Raw genomic sequence first — 21,205 nt, 5'->3', positions numbered from 1 at the left:
AGACAAACAATTTAGCTATAAGGCACATCCATGCATGCTCAGTCGCTTAGTCACGCCCACCTTCTTGTGACCCCGTGGACTGGAGCCCACAAGATTCCTCTGTCCATGGGGTTTTCCCTTGCAAAAATACTGGAGTGAATTGCCATTTCCTCCTCCAAGTGATCTTCCCAACCCAGGGATCAAACCAATGTCTTCTGTATCTCCTGTATTGGCAAGCAGATTCTTTACCTCTGAACTACCTGGGAAGCCCCATAAGGCACACTCACATACACACATACACATAATATCATCACATTACACAATAAAACCATGGAGCTTATAAAAAATACACTTAGAGACAGCATTCAAAAACTTCTTACATGACATAAAAATTGAAACTGAATAAAAGGAGAAGCATAGTTTTATAAATATTAAATGGTTAAGACGCACAAAAATTCTACAATAAACATGCTATTTTCCTTGACAGAGACCTACAGTTTGCTTGCAGAAGTGTTGTAGATTATGAAGTAGTGGAAGGGGTGTTATCTGAATCTAAGGGAACTCTGTCATGCATATGAGGCCAGGAGGATTCATAACATACTATGTGGCTGAGGGGGGTCAGTAGATGTTTGAGGGGTGTCCATGTATGTGTATATTGTGTATCCTATTGTGGCTGGGTTCAGTTCAGTGCAGTTTTCTGTGTTCACCTAGCAGCTTCTGTGCATGAACTCATGCCCAAGTAAAGGCAGACTTTACATTTGTCCTCTAATATAGCAACTGAATTAAAACAAATCCTTATTTTCAAATCAAGTTCTATAGTAGAACAGAATTCTGGTGAATATGAGAAATCCCATCCATTTCACTTCAACCAAAACAATATTCCTTATGCAGAGAAGAGAAATCTGACACGACTATAAGTTGAGGAAACTTCAAATGCAAAAGTAATGCCAGTATGACATCTGACACTATAATGTTATTCTAATCATGTTTCTATTCCAATAAATCACACTATCTAGCCCATTAATTCATGGTCCTTGGCACATGATTAAGGATTTAGTGCACTTTGGAATTAAGTGCACTAATTGTTTAAGTGAGCCCGTGGTGGAGAAAGAAACCTGGTCCTAAGAGGGCCAAACTATGTAACAACAGTGGTAAACAAATGGCATTCTGTTTGCCCTTATCTTACTCTGTGTGTGTGTGTCTGTCTGTCTCTCTCTCTCTGTAGGAGTCTTGCCTATAGACTGTACATTCATGAAGAGCAAGAACCATATTTCATTCATCCTGTATTTTCAAGAACTATCTGGAACTTGAAAGGCACACAGCAGCTGTTTGTGAAATGAATAAGCTGCTGTTAATTGGTGGTTGCTATATGCTGACTGTTTGTCATGCTACTTCTGGTCCTTACAGCAAATGTGTGAAAGAAAGATTTGTTCTATCTTTCTAATTAAAGAAACTAAGGCTCAGGGAAGTTATGTAACATGTCTAAAAACACATGGGTACAGTGAAGGAACTAGGATTTTAAATATTCTCATGTTGAACCACTTACATTGGCAGTTCATTATTCTGTCTCTCAAAAATATAAGACCTTTTTTTGAAAGTACTTCAAATCAAGGTTACATTGTAGTGGTAATATACTTGTATACTACACTGTAACTTTGAAGTCTATATAACACACATCTTAAGTTAACTGGTAATCACATCTTCAAATATTTGTTATTCACCCCTGCACCCAGGCATTGTCCTGAGTGCAGACATTTGGCCCTAATATCAGAGAATCTATGAACCAGTTTAGATGGCTTAAGAAAGCATATATTTAAAATATTCATCATAAAAGCTGACATTTTTTCATACACATCAAAAAAAAAAAAAAAGAATATATCACTGACCTCTCACCCTGCACTACTTGTAGATCATTAATTTCACTATTTCTTTTCACACATAGCTTAGTTTCCACTGTGCTAGCTCAGTTCTTTACTACATTTTCTGGGTTATTAAAATGGTGATAGTCACCTGTCACCCTTACATCCAACATAAAATCTTTTCAATCCCTGCTGCATGCATCAAGTACTCGTGATGTTATAATTTACATGTATATCTGACCATTTCACATCCCTGTTGTTTATAGGATTGGAACCCAGACTTTTTGGCCTGCCACATCTGGTATAGAGCCGATCTTTGAGTGGGGGCTGGATGGAATTCTAAATACCTCGGCTTATCTTGCCTAGAATAGTTTTTTCCAACACAAAGCTTAGGAGGAGGAAGAGTGTTGGCTCCCCTCCCTTCAGGGGAGATACAGCAGTTCTAGCCTGGAAGCCCTTTGGAGAGGCAGCCCTGTGTTCTTGGCCGCACCAGCCTAGAAAAAAGCTTCCATCATGCCAGGCTGTTTTGTTCTGATGAGAGGGGCAAAGAGACAATGGGTCTTGGCTCAAAAGCCACATGTACTCTCATTTCCCAAATGCCACTGCAATTTAATTTATTGATGATCTGGCTCCTAGAAATCTCATTAACAGCTGCCTACTTTATGTATTACGTTACAGAAATCCAAGGCTATTTGTAGTTCCCTGAATTCATCTCACTTTTACATACTGACAATGTTTTCTGATGGAACAGATATTCAATATGAGAGAAGAGAGATGCTGAGGATGATTGAAAGAGTTTTACTCTAATCACTTGGGTAAATGGATTAACAGCTATAGGGAAGGGGAAAAGAACAAGATACAAGGTGGGGGATAGGAGTTAAATTTGATATACGTTGTGTTTCAGATGCCAAGACACATGAAAATCTAAATGTTAGTGTGAGGCATTCCACAGGCCCTCTCCTTTTTTCCCAACAAAGCACCCTTAAATGATGATGTATGTATCTATCATCATTCACTTTAACTCTCCAGAAATTTATGTAAGGATATACAGCAAACTAAGACAAGCAGAAGAAAAGAAATAACAAAGATTTGATAAAATGTGGTATATCTATACATAATGGAATACTATTTGGCAATGAAAATAATTGAATTACTGATACATGAAACAAAATGGATAAATCTTGAAATTTTTGTTACGTGAAAAAGCCAGTTACAAAATACTACATTTTATAGAATTCCCTGTACATGAAATGTCTAGAGCAGAAAAATCTATAGAAGCTGAAAATAGATTAGAAGTTTTCTAGAGTTGGGGTCCAGCAGAGGCTGGGAGGGGGATTGGGAACTATGGGTACGAGGTAATTTTAGAGGGCAGAAAATCTCCTAACATGGATTGTTTTGATGGTTGCACATCTCTGTAAATAGTAAATCCCATGGAGTATACTGTAAATTGGTGTATTACATGGCTATGAAATAGGGTAAAGTAATGCCCCAGTGTGTGTCTGTTGCTCACTCGTGTCTGACTCTTTGTGATCCCATGGACTGTAGCCCACCAGGTTCCTCTGTCCATGGAATTTTCCAGGCAAGAATACCGGAGTGGGTTGTCATTCCCTTCTACAGGAGATCTTCTCAACCCAGGAATCAAACCCAGGTCTCCTGCATTGCAGGCAGATTCTTTACCATCTGAGCCACTAGGGGAGTTAAAGTAATGCCCCAAGTTAGAATCTATTACCTAGAACTTCTTAATATTAACCTTTGACTAGACTGAATTCTACCAGAAAACCAAAAATGGCACCAAGTCATAATACACTTGATGGTTAGGTATTGGGCTTAACTCCTCTCCGGCAGCTTCCCAGGAGATCATTTTCATGCAAGTAGATATTACATACTATATCCATGGTACCAATTAATTTCTTCAATTTAGAAACACCCATGATGACTAAGGGCGTCCCTCATAGCTCAGTTGGCAAAGAATCCCCCTGCAATGCAGGAGACCCAGGTTTGATTCCTGGGCTGGGAAGATTCCATAGAGAAGGAAATGGCAGCCCACTCCAGTATTCTTGCGTGGAGATTCCCATGGACAAAGGAGCCTACCAGACTACAGCCCATGGGTTCAAAAGAGTCAGACTAGACTTAGTGACTCATCCTCCACCATAATGATTAATTTAGTGTATCCAGTTGGCAAAGCAATATTCCTCTCTTCTCCTACCTTGCTGTTTTCTAGAACATGGTACAGAAAATAGTCTGCTTTAAATGTTTTTTCCTTTATTGCTCCAGGCACACAACAGTCAAATAAATTGGTCTGAAATTGGAAGAAGGGGAGAGGCCAGGAGAAGTCTACACATTCATCCACTCTAGTTTGGGTTCATTATTACTGAAGCTAGAATGACCAGCTTTATGGAATCTATTAGGAAATATTAATAATAAAGCTGAGAATCCCCTTATCCCTTTTCTACCCACTCATACGATGATAGTTTGAGCCAAGAATTATGTATTCTCTGGTAGGCACTTTCTTAGAACAATTGAAAATTCCACTTTTACTGTCTACTTAGACATGGGGTCTACTTGTTTCTTTCTGAACAACCATTTTCTCAAACGTGGGCAATAATAGATACCTTTGAAGTAAACTTCCACTTCTTGATCTTGAAAGTAAGTTAGGAAAAAGGCAGCTTGCGGTTTCCCCTTGAAATTACTCTCCCTTTTGTGGGTACAGTATTGCCAGTCTGTCTTCCTCAGGGGTCTTCTGAGCTCACCCCCTTTCCTGTTGGGTACTTAGCCTCCTGCTCAGTTATGTTCAGATTTTCATCATAAAGGTTGGGGGGTACTCTCTGCCTTCCATAATTATTTGGTTAATTTTACGATAGCATGAATCCATGCTTCCGTGAGGATAGCCCAAAACACACATGGAGAAGAAAATGGATGGCAAATTGAATCCACGTGTCATTTTTCTATTCTCTGACAAGATCCTCTCTTAGTTTCAGTAGCCACATAGAGACCAATTGGACTTTACCACTGAAAGGAGACACTCTGAGTTTTGACCTTTCTATGGCCAATGACCACTTCTCTATAACTGAGTAAGTCATTTACTTTCCAGGGCTCTAATTTTCTCACCTATTAATTGGTTCCTATAACAGTTTTATTGCAAAGCTGTAAAAAGTGGTGGTTAGTTAAGAGCAAAGGCTTAGATACACCTACTGCCTGGGTTTAAAATCCCGATTTCAGCATCATTTACTGTGTGACTTTACGTAAGTTTCTTAACTGCTCTGTGTTTCTATTTCTGATGATGGAAAAGCATCTCAAATATTCACAGACCTAATTTTACCTACAATTAATATATTAGTGATAGAGAAAATAGGGTGGGTAATGTAAAAGCAAACTCATTGTGTTTCCACTAATTTTTATATAACTTGTTGTTTAAAACGCCTTGCTGCTGAAAAATCTGAGTATCTCTTGGCCCAGCTTTCCTGAAAGAAAAAATAATCCAAGCAGAGAATTTTAGTGGGCTCTAGAATTAAGCAAAAGATTCACAGAAGATAGGCTGAAGCTTGTGTCAACAATTCAAGAGCTTCCAAACCATGGAGCAACAATGAGTAAGTGAGTGAGCGACAGTCGCTCAGTCGTGTCCAACTCTTTGCAACTGAATGGAATGTAGCCTGCCAGGCTCCTCTGTCCATGGAATTCTCCAGGCAAGAATACTGGAGTAGGTTACCATTTCCTTCTCCAGGGAATCTTCCCAACCCATAGACTGAACACCGTCTCCTGCATTGCAGGCAGATTCTTTACCATCTGAGCCACCAGGGAAGCCTACTATTAAGAAACATTTCTGAGTATAAAGACAGGTCAACTTAAAAAGTATCAGCAGATACATGCTTGACTTTTATCTTATAATCTATAGATAATACACTTCCATACCATTGAGCAACAACAAATATCACCAAATAAGCTGAAGGAGTCCTGACATTTTAGGAGCTCTGTGTTTATCCTGGAGAAGAAAGCAAATGCACATTGCCTGGTACCGTGGCTAAGCAGTGGTATATTAACAGCAACATCGCCATCTTCTGGGAATTTCAGGCTTCACTCCAAACCTACTGAATCACAATTGGTACTTTAATAAGATCCCAAGGTGAGTCCTGTAACAGAAAGGTTTGGGAAACATTACACTGCACCAGTGATTCCCAGAACTGGATACACATTGGAATCACCTGGGAAAACTTAAATGACTAATACCTGGATTTTAATCCCAGAAAATTTTATTTAGTTGGTATGAATTATGGCCTGAGCAGCTGAGATTTTATTAATATTTTCCCCAATGATCTCAGTGTGCAGTCAGAATTCAGAACCACTGAACTAAATATTAGCACATCCAGGTCTTTATATCATCAAAGTATAATGATTTCTTTCATGTGCTCTGAATACAAATATATTAAGATATATCAAGTGCACATCATTTTGGGTTGAGAAAGTTTTCTTCCCCAGATTATACTGTTACATGCTGCTTTCAAAGCCTCCTGGGCTATTTCTCTCATTGTAAGTTCAGTTTGTGGAGATCTGACTGTCTTATTTTCAGAAGGACAATTAAAGGTTGATTCCCCAATAGGCTATTCCATCTGTTAGGATGGAACAGTGCCAATTCAAGTTGTGGTATTGACCACTTTATCTGCTATCGTGCTAAATCACTTCAGTCTTGTCCAACTCCTTGCAACGCTATGGACTGTAGCCTGCCAGGCTCCTCTGTCCATGTGATTCTCCAGGCAAGAATACTGGAGTGGTCTGTCATTTCCTCCTCCAGGGGATCTTCCCGACCCAGGGATTTGAGCCCTGTCTCTAAAGCCTCCTGCATTGGCAGGCGGGTTTTTTACCACTAGCGCCAGCTGGTAGCAGGAGATAATGTATGAAATTTGAGGCCCTTTCAGAACTCACAACATATTATATGTTAGATCCCTGGCAGGAAGGTGACCCTAAATTAGAAACACATGCTTCACTGGAAGGGCACTTATCTACCGGCACCTAAGAAGCTCCATTCTGACTGAGGCTTTTATCGCTCATACCCTTGCATGGCTGCTACTGTCCTCAAGAATCATTTCATGACAGCACACGGCAAGGGGAAGGGACAGCCCCGGGCTGGCCTGTCTTCTACTGCGTCGGACACCAACATGCCTGACCTAAAGGAAATGATTAAATTAGAATCTATGTATCCCAAATGGTTGCTATTATTATTATTGCTGTTGTCCTTATGTTTGTACTTATTTTGTGTTATTTAATTGGAGGTATTTATATGATATGACTCATGTGCTCTAAAAACTTTCTTTGGTAGAAAAATTCTGTATTCAGTAACAGATGACCTTAGAGGAAGAATGGATTTGGGGACTATGTAAAAGGTAGCTTTTAATTGTTCTTAAATATTTACTAGTCACTTAAAACAAGTAAAGACAGCACAGTGAATATAATTTTATACATCTTAAAGGTAAAAATGCTGATTTCTCTTAAATTTTATATAAGACTGTATGCCTTACTTACTAAAATATTTTCAGATTCTTCCTCAATCACAGTTTAAATTGGATGCTTTGCTGCCAATTATTTAAACAGTGAGATACTTTTCTCCCCCTTTATTTCCTACATTTTCTCCTTCAGAAAGGTTTATGCTCAAGACTCCAGGATCTTGTATGTGGAATATGCATACAATTTTATAAAAATAACGAAGTAACCTTTATTAAGATTCAATCTATGGGTAACCAGAAGATACTAACTTTACCTTAGTTATCAAAAGCAAAGAATACAATGAAGAAAAAAATAGAAAGCATTGTAGTAGCTCCCTCTAGTGGACATTCTGAAGGTCAGGCAGCTCTAACAGAACAGCCGTTCTACATTGTCAGGCTTGAATAGGGCCCTTACAGATCAACCAGCCTTCAAAAAAGTGGGGAAAAGGAAGATCAGTATTCAAAATGTGCATTTCTGAGGGCAATAAATCCAGGGAAAATCTAATTTATATTATTCCACTTTTGCACCGAATGATGGGGACAGAGTTAAAGCTATCTCATTATCCATAAATGCAAAATACTTCACAGACTTGCTTTAAAAGGATTAAACAAAATCTATTACTCCCTCAGTCTTTCTCTACATCAAAGCTCAGCACTCAAAAAACGAATATCATGGCATCCGTCCCATCACTTCATGGCAAATAGATGGGGAAACAATGGGAACAGTGACAGACTCTTTTCTTGGGCTCCAAAATCACTGCAGATGGTGAATGCAGCCATGAAATTAAAAGACACTTGCTCCTTGGAAATAGACAGCATATTAAAAAGCAGAGACATTACTTTGCTGACAAAGGTCCATCTAGTCAAAGCTATGGCTTTTCCAGTAGTTACATATGGATGTGAGAATTGGACTATAAAGAAAGCTGAGTGCTGAAGAATTGATTCTTTTGAACTGTGGTGTTGGAGAAAAATCTTGTGAATCTCTTGGACAGCGAGGAGATCAAACCAGTCAATCCTACAGGAAATCAATCCTGAATATTCACTGGAAGGACTGATGCTGAAGTTCCAATACTTTGGCCACCTGATGTGAAGAGCTGATTCATTGGAAAAGACCCTGATGCTGGGAAAGACTGAAGGCAGGAAGAGAAGGGGACAACACAGGATGAGATGGTTGGATGGCATCACCAACTCAATGGACATGAGTTTGAGCAAGCTCCGGGAGTTGGTGATGGACAGCGAAGCCTGGCATGCTGCAGTTCATGGGGTCACAAAGAATTGGACATGACTGAACCGAACTGAACTGAAAGGTGTGCAGAACCAATAATCAAGTTTGAATCCTCTTTCATTTTACTTCACATTCTACATGCATGCTAAGTTGCTTTAATCATGTCTGACTCTTTGCAACCCCATGAACTGTAACCCGCCATACTCCTCTGTCCATGAGATTATCCTGGCAAGAATACTGGAGTAGGTTGCCATTCCCTTCTCTGGAGGATATTACAGACCCAGGAATTGAATCCACATCTCCTGCACTGCAGGCAAGATTCTTTACCATCTGAGCCACTCATATATAATGGGAAATTAAAAGAGGATCTCTCATAGTTGATACAAATTTGCATGACAATAAGTTGTGAAACAAAAAATTTTTTAAAGATATTAATAATTTAAAGTGTTGGATCAACTATTTTGGAGGAAGGAATAAATTATCCTTCAATTCTGTTTCCTGTAGAAAATGTTATTAAAATGCCCTAAAATATTCAAATAGCATGTAGCCAAAACGTAGAAAAGTAATTATGGAGTTGTGACAGGTAATTACTGAAAACATACTTTATGTTATTTTCGGAGTTTTGTGATGTTTTGGTGCATGTGACCTTTCAGAATTTTATAATTATTTTATCTTCTCATCTACTTTCTAGCTCTATGTTTGTAGTTTTCTATTTTTTTCAAAAGTCTTTGGTATTCTTAAAATCTGAATTTTCCCTTAATGCTTGGCTGAAATGACACACGATAATTATTGTTTCCACCTGAATAGATCAGATATGTATTCTTGTATTTTCACTTTATTTAGTTCTCTTAATCAATTTCTCTTTTAAAACACAGTGACCTACATAGTGTTAGGAATAATAAATTAGTTTAATTTAAAAAATCTTGTCTTTTCAGAAAGGAAAAAACATACATGATAACACATTAAAGGTAAATAAGAAATAGAACTAAAGGAAGATACTATTGGGAAAAGTTTAATTCAAAAGTGAAATTAATTTACAGAATGCAGGCTATGGGGTAATCTTATTAGAAGTTAGCAACAAATTTGTCCCTGAGTTTCCTAACAACCAACAAAAAAAGATAAACATAGACACAGTAATTAGATAATCTACTAAAGGAAAAAAGGATAAAACCCCCAAAACTTCCCAACATTATAAAATGGTCCTATTATACAAATCCAAGAATACAGTACACATATCTCACAAAAGCAGACAAATACACATGCATGCACACACATACAGAATCTGATTCTAAGTTTGGGTTCCCCCAGAAGAAGACTGTTGGACAAAATTTTAAATGCAAATTGCTTGCTTGGAGAGGTACAGAAAACACTAATTGGGAAGTGGGAAAGTGAACCAGAGAAGACAGATAATAAAGAGTATATTAACCAGAAAGTCATGACTGTGGGTAATGAGTTTCAGGCACCTGGGGAATCTGAGACACAGGTGCAAAACTCACTATCTCAGAATTAGCACACCTGAGGTCCAAACCAACCATATCATTTTTTATGACAGCTAGTGAGACCATCCACAGTGATTCTGGAGTCTAAGAAAATAAAATCTGTCACTGTTTCCACTTTTCCCCTTCTATTTGTCAGAAGGATTAGCAGTGTCTTAATGTTGGTCGTCCTTGAGTCAATCACCAAGGCCAGAAGAATGTGGTACTCTCATTAGTCAGATTTAAACCACATGCTTACTAATGGAAGGATTAAATGGTGTCAGCATCACTGGATGCCCATGAGAATTTATGGAAGTACAGAAAAAGAATCTGGGAGTCATTACTACAACACGTGATCAGAAGTCATTACTAAAATGACTTCCAGTGGAAGCTGGGAATGGATGCTGGACTGCAGTAATGACAGATTCCACCAGCAATGTCTTAGAAGGAAAACCATAGGTAGACGTTCACAGTATACCTACCAGTTTATACTTGGAAACTCAGTGAGGCTTATTTACATATTAAAGTGAAAGTGTTAGTTGCTCAGTGAAGTCCAACTCTTTGCGACTCCATGGACTGTAGCCTGCCAGGCTTCTTTGTCCATGGAATTCTCCAAGCAAGAATACTGGAGTGGGTTGCCATTCTCTTCTCCAGGGGATATTCCTGACCCAGGGGTGGAACCCCGGTCTCCTGCACTGCAGGCAGATTCTTTACCATCTGAGCCACCAGGGAATCAATCTTTTATTCACAGAAATGCATTACCTGAATATGTTTTGGTCACATGCACACTTCCAGTCTTTAAGAAAATTCTTAAAAACTCAGTCTGCTATAGTAAGTGATGATCTAGTAGAATTTTCAAGGCAGGATCGGGAAAAGGAAAAATCAGAAAAGTTTTACAGAGAAGATAATATTTAAGTCAAGAAGAAGGTATTCTGTGTTTGGAAAAGCCTCTGAAGAAGGATAAGGAAGGATAAGGATAAGGAAGAAGGGGAGAAAGACCTTTCAAGTAGAAGAACAGCATGTGGAAAAGCACAGAAATATGAATGGATATAGCTTGTCTGCATGCTATGTCACTTCAGTCATTTCCGACTCTGCGACCCTACAGACTGTGGCCTGCCAGGCTCCTCTGTCCATGGGATTTTTCCAGTCAAGAATACTGGAGTGGGTTGCCAGTTCCTCCTCCAGGGGATCTTCCTGACCCAGTGATTGAAACCAAGTCTCTTACGTCTCCTGCACTAGCCCCACCTGAGCTTGTCCAGATACATGTACTTTGATTTGGCTAGAATCTTGGGATGCAAAATGAATGAGTGAGTAGCAAAAGAGTTTTACACGTTGTTTTGGCCCAAATTATGAAAGCCTTATTTATGTTGTTCTAAGGATTTTATATTATAATGTATTGGCAACAAGGATCCAATGAAAGGTTTTTAACAGAGTAGGGAGATGATGAGACAAAAATTCAGATATCCTGAGAATCAAACGAATTCCTTAATATAAAAGTCCAGATATGATATGAACGATTCAAACTCCACCTTGAAAGTCACCTCCTCCAGTCACCTCCTCCTCCATTTATATGATGGGAAACAGTCTTTTACTAAAGACAGCATCGCTGACTCAATGGACATGAATTTGAGCAAACTCCAGGAGATAGTGAAGGACAGAGAAGCTTGGAGTGCTGCAGTCCATGGGGTCTCAAAGAGTTGGACATGACTTAGTGACTGAACAACAACAAACACACATATATTTTCAAGGCAATTTTTAAAAACTGCTTATCTTCACTGAAAATCTACTCACATCAGCACATCCAAAATAATACTATAAGAGAAATTCTCATACAAATAAAATTATTATTTGATAAAACTGAGAGACACCTGGGCTCCCCAGATGGCACTAGTGGCAAAGGAACTGCCTCCCAATGCAGGAGACATAAGTATCTCTGGGTCGGGAAGATCCCCTGGAGGAGGAAACGGCAATCCACTCCAGTATTCTTGCCTGGAAAATCTCATGGACAGAGGAGCCTGGCAGGCTACAGTTCATGGGTCGCAAAGAGTGGGACATGACTGAAGCAACATAGCATGCCCAAGAGACATCTATTTTTGGTGCAGATTTATTTCTGACAAGTTGTTCCAGTCCCATTTCTCATGAGGCTGTGCGGCACAGGAGCAACTTTGGGGAGATACCCCACATCCAAGGCCAAAGGAGAAGCCCCAGCAAGATGGTAGGAGGAGTGAAATCGCGTTTACAATCAAACCCTATACCCGCCAGAGGCGCTCAGAGGGCTCAAACAAGGCTTGTGCGCACCAGGGCCCAGAGACCCCACAGAGGCTGAGATGGAGCCGTGTGTGAGTGTCTCCTGTGCAGATAGAGGTCAGCAGTGGCCTGCCGCAGGGGCAGGGGCTCTGGGTGCAGCAGACTTGGGAGCGGCATAAGCCCTCGTGGAGGAGGCCGCCATCAACCCCACCAGTGAGCGCCCAGAACTCACACAGGACTGGGGAAACAGACTCTCGGAGGGCACAAAAAGAACCTTGTGTGCACCAGGAGAAAGGAGCAGAGACACCACAAGAGACTGACCCAGACTTGCCCGTGAGTGTCTGGGAGTCTCCTGCGGAGATGTGGGTCGGCGATGGCCTGTTGCAGGGTTGGGGGCACTGAGTGTGGCAATGTGTGCATGCGACCTTCTCAAGGAGGTCACCATTATCTTCATTACCTCCACCAGAGTTTGGTCCCAGGTAAGGGAACACAGCTCCACCCTTTAACAGAAAATTGGATTAAAGATTTACTGATGGCCCTCTCATCAGAATGACACCCAGTTTCCCACTCAGTCAGTCTATCCCATCAGGAAGCTTCCATAAGCCTCTTATCTTTCTCCATCAGAGGGCAGACAGACTGAAAACCACAATCACAGAAACCTAACCAACCTGATCACATGGACCACAGCCTTGTCTAACTCAATGAAACTATGAGCCACGTCACGTAGGGCCACACAAGATAGACAGGTGATGGTGGAGAGTTCTGACAAAACATGGTCCACTGGAGAAGGGAATGGCAAACCACTTCAGTATTCTTGCCTTGAGAACCCCATGAACAGTATGAAAAAGCAAAAAGATAGGACACTGAAAGATGAACTCCCCAGGTTGGTAGGTGCCCAACATGTTACTGGAGATCAGTGGAGAAATAACTCCAGAAAGAATGAAGAGATGGAGCCAAAGCAAAAAAAAAAAAAAAAAAAACACTACCAAGTTGTGGATGTGACTGGTGATAGAGTAAAGTCTGATGCTGTAAACAGCAATATTGCTCAGGAACCTGGAATGTTATGTCCATGAAATAAGGCAAATTGGAAATGTCAAACAGGAGATGGCAAGAGTGAACATTGACATTTTAGGAATCAGTGAAATAAAATGGACTAGAATGGATGAAATTGACTCATGACCATTATATCTACTACTGTGAGCAAGAATCCCTTAGAAGAAAGGGAGTAACTATCAGAGTCAACAAGAGTCCAAAATGCAGTACTTGGATGCAATCTCAAAAACGACAGAATGATCGTGCTTCGTTTTCAAGGCAAACCATTCAATATCATAATAATCCAAGTGTATGCCCCAACCAGTAATGCTGAAGAAGCTGAAGTTGAACAGTTCATTGAAGACCTACAAAACCTTCTAGAACTCAAAAAAGATGTCCTTTTCATTATAGGGGGCTGGAATGCCAAAGTAGGAAGTCAAGAAGTACCTGGAGTAACAGGCAAATATGGCCTTGGAGTACAGAACTAAGCAGGGCAAAAGGCTAATTGACTTTTGCGAAGAGAACACACTGGTCATAGCAAACACCCTCTTCCAACAACACAAGGGAAGACTCTACACGTGGACATCACCAGATGGTCGACACCGAAATCAGATGATTATATTCTTTGCAGCCAAAGATGGAGAAGCTCTATACAGTCAGCAAAAGCAAGACCGGGAGCTGACTGTGGCTCAGCTCAACTCCTTATTGCTAAATTCATATAAATTGAAGAAAGTAGAGAAAAACCACTAGACCACTCAGGTATGACCTAAATCAAATCCCTTACGATTATATAGTGGAAGTGAGATATAGATTCAAGGGATCAGATCTGCTAGACAGAGTGCCTGAAGAACTATGGATGGAGGTTTGTGACATTGTACAGGAGGCAGAGATCAAGACCATCCCCATGAAAAAGAAATGCAAAAGGCAAAATGGTTGTCTGAGGAGGCCTTACAAATAGCTGTGAAAAGAAGAGACGCAAAAGGCAAAGGAGAAAAGGAAAGATACACCCATTTGAATTCAGAGTTCCAAAGAATAGCAAGGAGAGATAAGAAAGCCTTCCTCAGCGATCAATGCAAAGAAATAGAGGAAAACAATAGAATGGGAAAGACTAGAGGTCTCTTCAAGAAAATTAGAGATACCAAGGGAACATTTCATGCAAAGATGGGCTCGATAAAGGACAGAAATGGTATGGACCTAACAGAAGCAGAAGATATTAAGAAGAGGTTGCAAGAATACACAGAAGAGCTGTACAAAAAGATCTTCATGACCCAGATAATCACTATGGTATGATCATTCACCGAGAGCCAGAAATCCTGGAAGGGAAGTCAAGTGGGGCTTAGGAAGTATCACTACGAACAAACCTAGTGGAGGTGATGGAATTCCAGTTGAGCTATTTCAAATCCTAAAAGATGATGCTGTGAAAGTGCTGCACTCAATATTACCAGCAAATCTGGAAAACTCAGCAGTGGCCACAGGACTGGAAAAGGTCAGTTTTCATTCCAATCCCAAAGAAAGGCAATGCCAAAGAATGCTCAAACTGCCACACAATTGCACTGATCTCACATGCTAGTGAAGTAATGCTCAAAATTCTCCAAGCCAGGCTTCAACAGTACGTGAACCATGAACTTCCAGATGCTCAAGCTGGATGTAGAAAAGGCAGAGGAACCAGAGATCAAATTGCCAACATACATTGGATCATCAAAAAAGCAAGAGAGTTCCAGAAAAAAACATCTATTTCTGCTTTATTGACTATGCCAAAGCCTTTGACTGTGTGGATCAAAATAAACTGTGGAAAATTCTTCAAGAGATGGGAATACCAGACCACCTGACCTGCCTCCTGAGAAACCTGTATGCAGGTCAGGAAGCAAGAGTTAGAACTGGACATGGAACAACAGACTGTTTCCAAATCAGGAAAGGAGTACGTCAAGGCTATATATTGTCACCCTGCTTATTTAACTCATATGCAGAGTACATCATGAGAAATGCTGGCCTGGATGAAGCACATGCTGGAATCAAGATTGCCAGGAGAAATATCAATAACCTCAGATATGCAGATGACACCACCCATATGGCAGAAAGCAAAGAAGAATTAAAGAGGCTCTTGATGAAAGTGAAAGAGGAGAGTGAAAAAGTTGGCTTCAAACTCAACACTCAGAAAACTAAGATCATGGCATCTTGTCCCATCACTTTATGGCAAATAGATGGGGAAACAGTGGAAACAGTGACAGACTATTTTCTTGGGCTCCAAAATCAGTCCAGATGGTGACTGCAGCCGTGAAATTAAAAGACACTTGCTCCCTGGAAGAAAAGCTACAGTCAATCTAGAGAGCATATTAAAAAGCAGAGACATTACTTTGCCAACAAAGGTCCATATAGTCGAAGCTATGGTTTTTCCAGTAGTCATGTACGGATGTGAGAGTCGGGCTATAAAGAAAGCTAAGCACCAAAGAATTATTGATGCTTTTGAGAGTCCCTTGGACTGCAAGGAGATCCAACCAGGCCATCCTAGAGGATATCAGTCCTGAATATTCATTGGAAGGACTGATGCTGAAGCTGAAACTCCAATACTAAGGCCACCTGATGCAAAGAACTGACTCCTTAGATGCTGGGAAAGATTGAAGGGGGGAGAAGAAGGGGACAACAGAGGATGAGATTGTTGGATGGCATCACCGACTCAATGGACGTGAGTTTGATTAAACTCCAGGAATTGGTGATGGACAAGGAGGTCTGGCGTGATGCAGTCCATGGGATTGCAAAGAGTCGGACACGACTGAGCAACTGAACTGAACTGAACATCTATCATGAATGAAGGCAGAACCAAAGCCCTGCAGGCGCAATTTGATCAGCTGCCACTAGAGGGCGAGCTTACATCGTGATGTGACCAGTTAGCAGCTAGCTAAATTAATTCAGAGCATGAAAGAACGGCAAAGGTGACCTCAGCAGAGGTTACGAAGAGTCCATTATTGTAAAAGGAGAGGTCAGTCAAGTGACGCGGACAAAATATCACGTGAGTCACTGTGAAGCCAAGCTGACCAATTATACCCATCAAAGCCCAAAGGTAATGATACCAGAGAAGCGAATAGGATCACTTTGATGCGGAGATGACCTGCAAATGGAGGAAGGAGGTTGCTGCCAGGTTAACCAATTCTACCTTATCAGGAGTGAGGTGGGGGCATTTTTCAAACACATTAAAACAGGCTACTGAAAATGTGTTGTAACCAGGTGTAATTCCATAGAAACAGATCAGAGTGAGAAGTGCTTGTTTAAACCTAAAAACAATAGCTAAATAGAATCCCTGAGAGGATATCCTTTCTATAGGAATTTATTCTTTGAGAAACTGACCCCTACTTGAATATAAGCACTAGGATCCTAGACTAGCCTGTTTGTAGACAACCTCATCTCAGATTAAAGTCTTAGTGTTGGTTTTGAAAGAACTAAAAGTTATAAAACCAAATTCACCTCTAAAAATGAAGTCAGAATTCTTTGAAGGGGGACTACCTGCCTCAAAGGAAATCAGTCCTGAATATTCATTGGAAGGACTGATGCTGAAGCTGAAACTCCAATACTGTGGCCACCTGATGCGAAGAACTGACTCCTTGGAAAAGACCCTGATGCTGGGAAAGATTGAAGGCGGGAGGAGAAGGGGATGGCAGAGGATGAGATGGTTGCATGGTATCATCAACTCTATGGACATGAGTTTGAGCAAACTCCAGGAGTTGGTGATGGACTGGGAAGCCTAGCGTGCTGCAGTCCATGGGGTCTCAAAGAGATGGACACAACTGAGCAACTAAACTGACCTGCCTCAGGCTACCTTCCCCAGACAAGAGGATAGTTGCTAAAACTTTGATGACTAGATTCCATCCTCCCTTTTGATGACAGATCCTCCCTACAAGAATTTCTGAGGTGAGATCTAGGCATCTGCATTGCTGGCAAGAGCCTTAGGCAATTCTTTTTATTTGCAATATTTGGAGACAGAGAAATGTGGCACAATCAAGATCCCTCCATGTTAGCTCTATTGGGCACTTTTGAGGGGTCAAGCTCTCAAGCGCAGCTAAGGGTCATCTGTTTGCCTACATACAAATACACATTTTTATAAAGCAGGCAAAGTCTCCCCTGTGTGGGACACCGGTATTTAATCTCATACTGTGCTAAGCACTGGATGTACATTATTGTATTTTAATGTTTCCCGAGCCAGTGAAAATATATATTGTCATTCCCGTTTATAAATCAGAGAGAACACAGCTTCAGAGAAAATAACTGATTCATCCAAGGTCCTGCAACTAGAAAGCAACCAAACCAGAATTAAAAGCAAGATCTACTAAATCTAAAGTTCTTTAGCTACGAAGCAGAGGAAGAGGGAAATATTTAAAGGTTTATTAGACATTAGTTTCCTCTTTGTTTCCTAATCCTATAATTTTGAACTGGATATTAGAAAGCTCCCCCCATTTAAAATTAAAATCTGTTATTCCATAATTCATCTAATCTCCTGAGATGTCCAAAGTTATACAGGGGAAAAGTTAATCTCTGTCCTACAGTATAACTTTAGAGAAAAACATTAGCTCCTAACTCTGTTTCAAAAGAAGAGGTAAAAAAGACTTCTAATGCTATCTCCTTGAAGGAAATCCATTTAAAATCCATTTTAATGGATTTCTTTGGTTTAGAGATGTGTTTGTAGCATTTTATAAACTATGAGTATTAACATTTAAAGTCAAAAGAAGGTCAGGCATTTCATCTCTACCAAAAATAAAGTGAATAAAAATCCTAGAAAAATTACTGCAGATTTTTAGATGTCTCTAAATAAGCATATTTCACTTGTCAGAGTGTAGTCATGAAATACTATAGCATAAAAATGAAATGTGACTTATTTTCTTTTCCTTTTAGTATATTTGGCCATTCCCATTAAATAAAACATTTTTTTTTTTGGTAAACTCTACTTCATTTCAGTAGCATGCATTTAAATATGTCAAGCAAGAGATAAAATCCAGATTTTCATATATATTTTTATTATTTCTTTCATATATATATGTGTATACACACACACACACACACACACACACATATAAAATTGGTTACCTTTACAAATTGGGAAGAAAACAAACATAAAAAATTAACCCTTAAAAAATCAAAAGCCAAAAAATTACTTCTGAAATCCATGATGATATTTATAGGAGTAAAGATAAATTATAGCATTTTCAGTTAGCCTATTTTGATTTTTAATTATATATTATGTATACATTATATATACATATTTGACATTTTCTTTCCTTAGCTTTGTTATTATTTTAGACATATAAAAAGCTATAATAATGTATACTATTTGATGACCTTGGAGATAAGCATCCATTTGTGAAATCATCACCACAATTTGTGCTACTATATTTATCAAGGATAAGTTAATTTATATTTGTATGAAGTACGAATTATTTTCCCTCCTCCTTCTGCCCCCTCACTTCTAACCATCACTCATGGTTTTCTGTCTTTCTGTCTTTTCTGTTTCGTATCTATCCATATAGGTAGATCAGTAGGTGAAAAAGGGCAGACAACTAGGAGAGTAGATAGATAAAATGTCTTATTTGAAAATGAGAAATAGTACATCACTGGAGTGCCTTTATATACTAAATCTGAATTTACACATTTTCAAACAGCAAAATGGTTCCCTGACTTAAACTGAAAGGATGTATGACAAAGTCACAAGCAGATGGCATTATGTATCATTTATTTATAGCCATTATAGGTTTATGAATAAATGGATTTGCATTGAGGATATAGAATGTTAATAATATAAACTATGGCAAGATGATGGATTTACTCTCTCAGTGTCACTTCAAAGTTATGCTGTTGACAATAACAAATGACTCAAAAACCCTAGTGACTTCCAACAACAAAGGTTTAATCTCATTATGCGACCAAGAGGAGTTAGTAGCTATTTGGTTCCATGACTCCATCACTCCCCAGTGTGAAACCACAATGATGGGACAGTTACTACCTGAGACACCACATGTATCACAGCACAAGGAAGAAAAATCATGGAAGATGAATGTTTGTGTAAAAATGTGATAGTCATCTCTTCTGCTCACATTTCATTGCCCTATATAAATCCTTCAGTCAAGCCTGATATCAGAGGGTGTAGGGTGTGTAATGAGGGTGAGCAAATATTTTTACAATATGTAAATTACAATAAGTATCTAACCTTGTATTATTTTATATCATCATATGAATGCATCACAATTTATTTGTGGACATTTATGTTCTAATTTTTCAAAATACAAACAATGCCTGACTGAACATATTTCAATATAAACCCACATACACACACTTCTTTAGGACTATGCTTAATAAATACAAATTTTTTTTCCATTTATTTTTATTAGTTGGAGGCTAATTACTTTATATCATTGCAGTGGTTTTTGTCATACATTGAAATGAATTAGCCATGGATTTACATGTATTCCCCATCCTGGTCCCCCCTCCCACCTCCCTCTCCACCCGATCCCTCTGGGTCTTCCCAGTGCACCAGGCCCAAGCACTTGTCTCATGCACCCAAACCTGGGCTGGTGATCTGTTTTACCCTAGATAATATACATGTTTCGATGCTGTTCTCTTGAAACATCCCACCCTCACCTTCTCCTAGAGTCCACAAGTCTGTTCTATACATCTGAGTCTCTTTTTCTGTTTTGCATATAGGGTTATCGTTACCATCTTTCTAAATTCCATATATATGTGTTAGTATACTGTAATGGTCTTTATCTTTCTGGCTTACTTCACTCTGTATAATGGGCTCCAGTTTCATCCATCTCATTAGAACTGATTCAAATGAATTCTTTTTAATGGCTGAGTAATATTCCATGGTGTATATGGAATACAAATTAATAATAATAAATACAAATAATAATAAATACAAATTAAAACTCTAGAATTCTCTTTTATGCCTGCATTTTTCCTCAATTTTTCCTTCTTTTACAAAATAATACAAGTCATTCTTGCCTGATTAAACAGCCTATCCATTCACCAAAATATTGATAGAAGCTGGCTTAAAATATCTATTACTGTGACAGCAAGCTGAAATTTGTAGCTCTGTTTGCTTTTTTATCACTTATTTGAAAAAAAAAAAGGTAGTTAAGGAAGGATGATTTGCTGTCCTCTGACACTATTTTAATCAGATTTTTTTTCACCTTGCAGACCCATGTTACATAAATAATTACTTCTTTGTAAGCTTTCTGGCTACTTGGATATCATTAACTGAGTCTGAGTCAACTCTGGGCTAGCTTCTTTTACTCTATGTATATTTCAAACTCTAACACATATCTGACATTCAGCCATCTGAAGAAATAATGCCATTCTTTTCCTATGTCACTGAGCAAACATAATCAAATAGTGGGTGATACTTTTTAAAATTAATGGGCAGTTATACCTCACTTTAAATAGCATTTAAACACATAGCCTTGCTTGTAATTTTGATAGATACTATGGTATTTTACGATGTATAAATTTACTAATTATAATATTTCTAAGAAATTGAAAGATGACTGCATCCACAGTTTTGTAAATTTATTCATCCAACAAACATTCTGAAGTTGAGGACCTCCTCTGTGAAAGACACCATGATGGGGTGCTGGAGTCACGAAGAAACAACATGATCTTGCTACCACTCTCTCCCAGTTAGTACACAGCAACACTGTGACCTAAAACCAGATCCATCTCTAGACAAAGCCTACAATTTTAATGAGCATGTATTATGGCCTAGAGAAATATGTGCAGACTACACTATCAATAACTGTTTTACTAAATGAAAACAGTCTTGCTTGTTCTTCTTGGTTGACAAACTAAACACATAAAATGAATGAAAATGAGATTCCTGTCACTAACCACTAACATGAATAGGGGAGGACAAAGAAGCAAGAAAGTTTTTGTTTT

General features: G+C 39.1%; 1 protein-coding gene across 1 annotated transcript in view; it reads right to left on the bottom strand.

Annotated features, from left to right (window-relative positions):
* The window catches only part of ANO3 (anoctamin 3), a 426,465-nt gene that overhangs the window by 316,750 nt on the left and 88,510 nt on the right, over positions 1-21,205 (bottom strand). The window lies entirely within an intron of this gene.

This window comes from Odocoileus virginianus, chromosome 10, assembly GCF_023699985.2.
Source record: "Odocoileus virginianus isolate 20LAN1187 ecotype Illinois chromosome 10, Ovbor_1.2, whole genome shotgun sequence".
Classification (NCBI taxonomy): Eukaryota; Metazoa; Chordata; class Mammalia; order Artiodactyla; family Cervidae; genus Odocoileus; species Odocoileus virginianus.
This window is presented reverse-complemented; position numbering and strand designations above follow the sequence as displayed.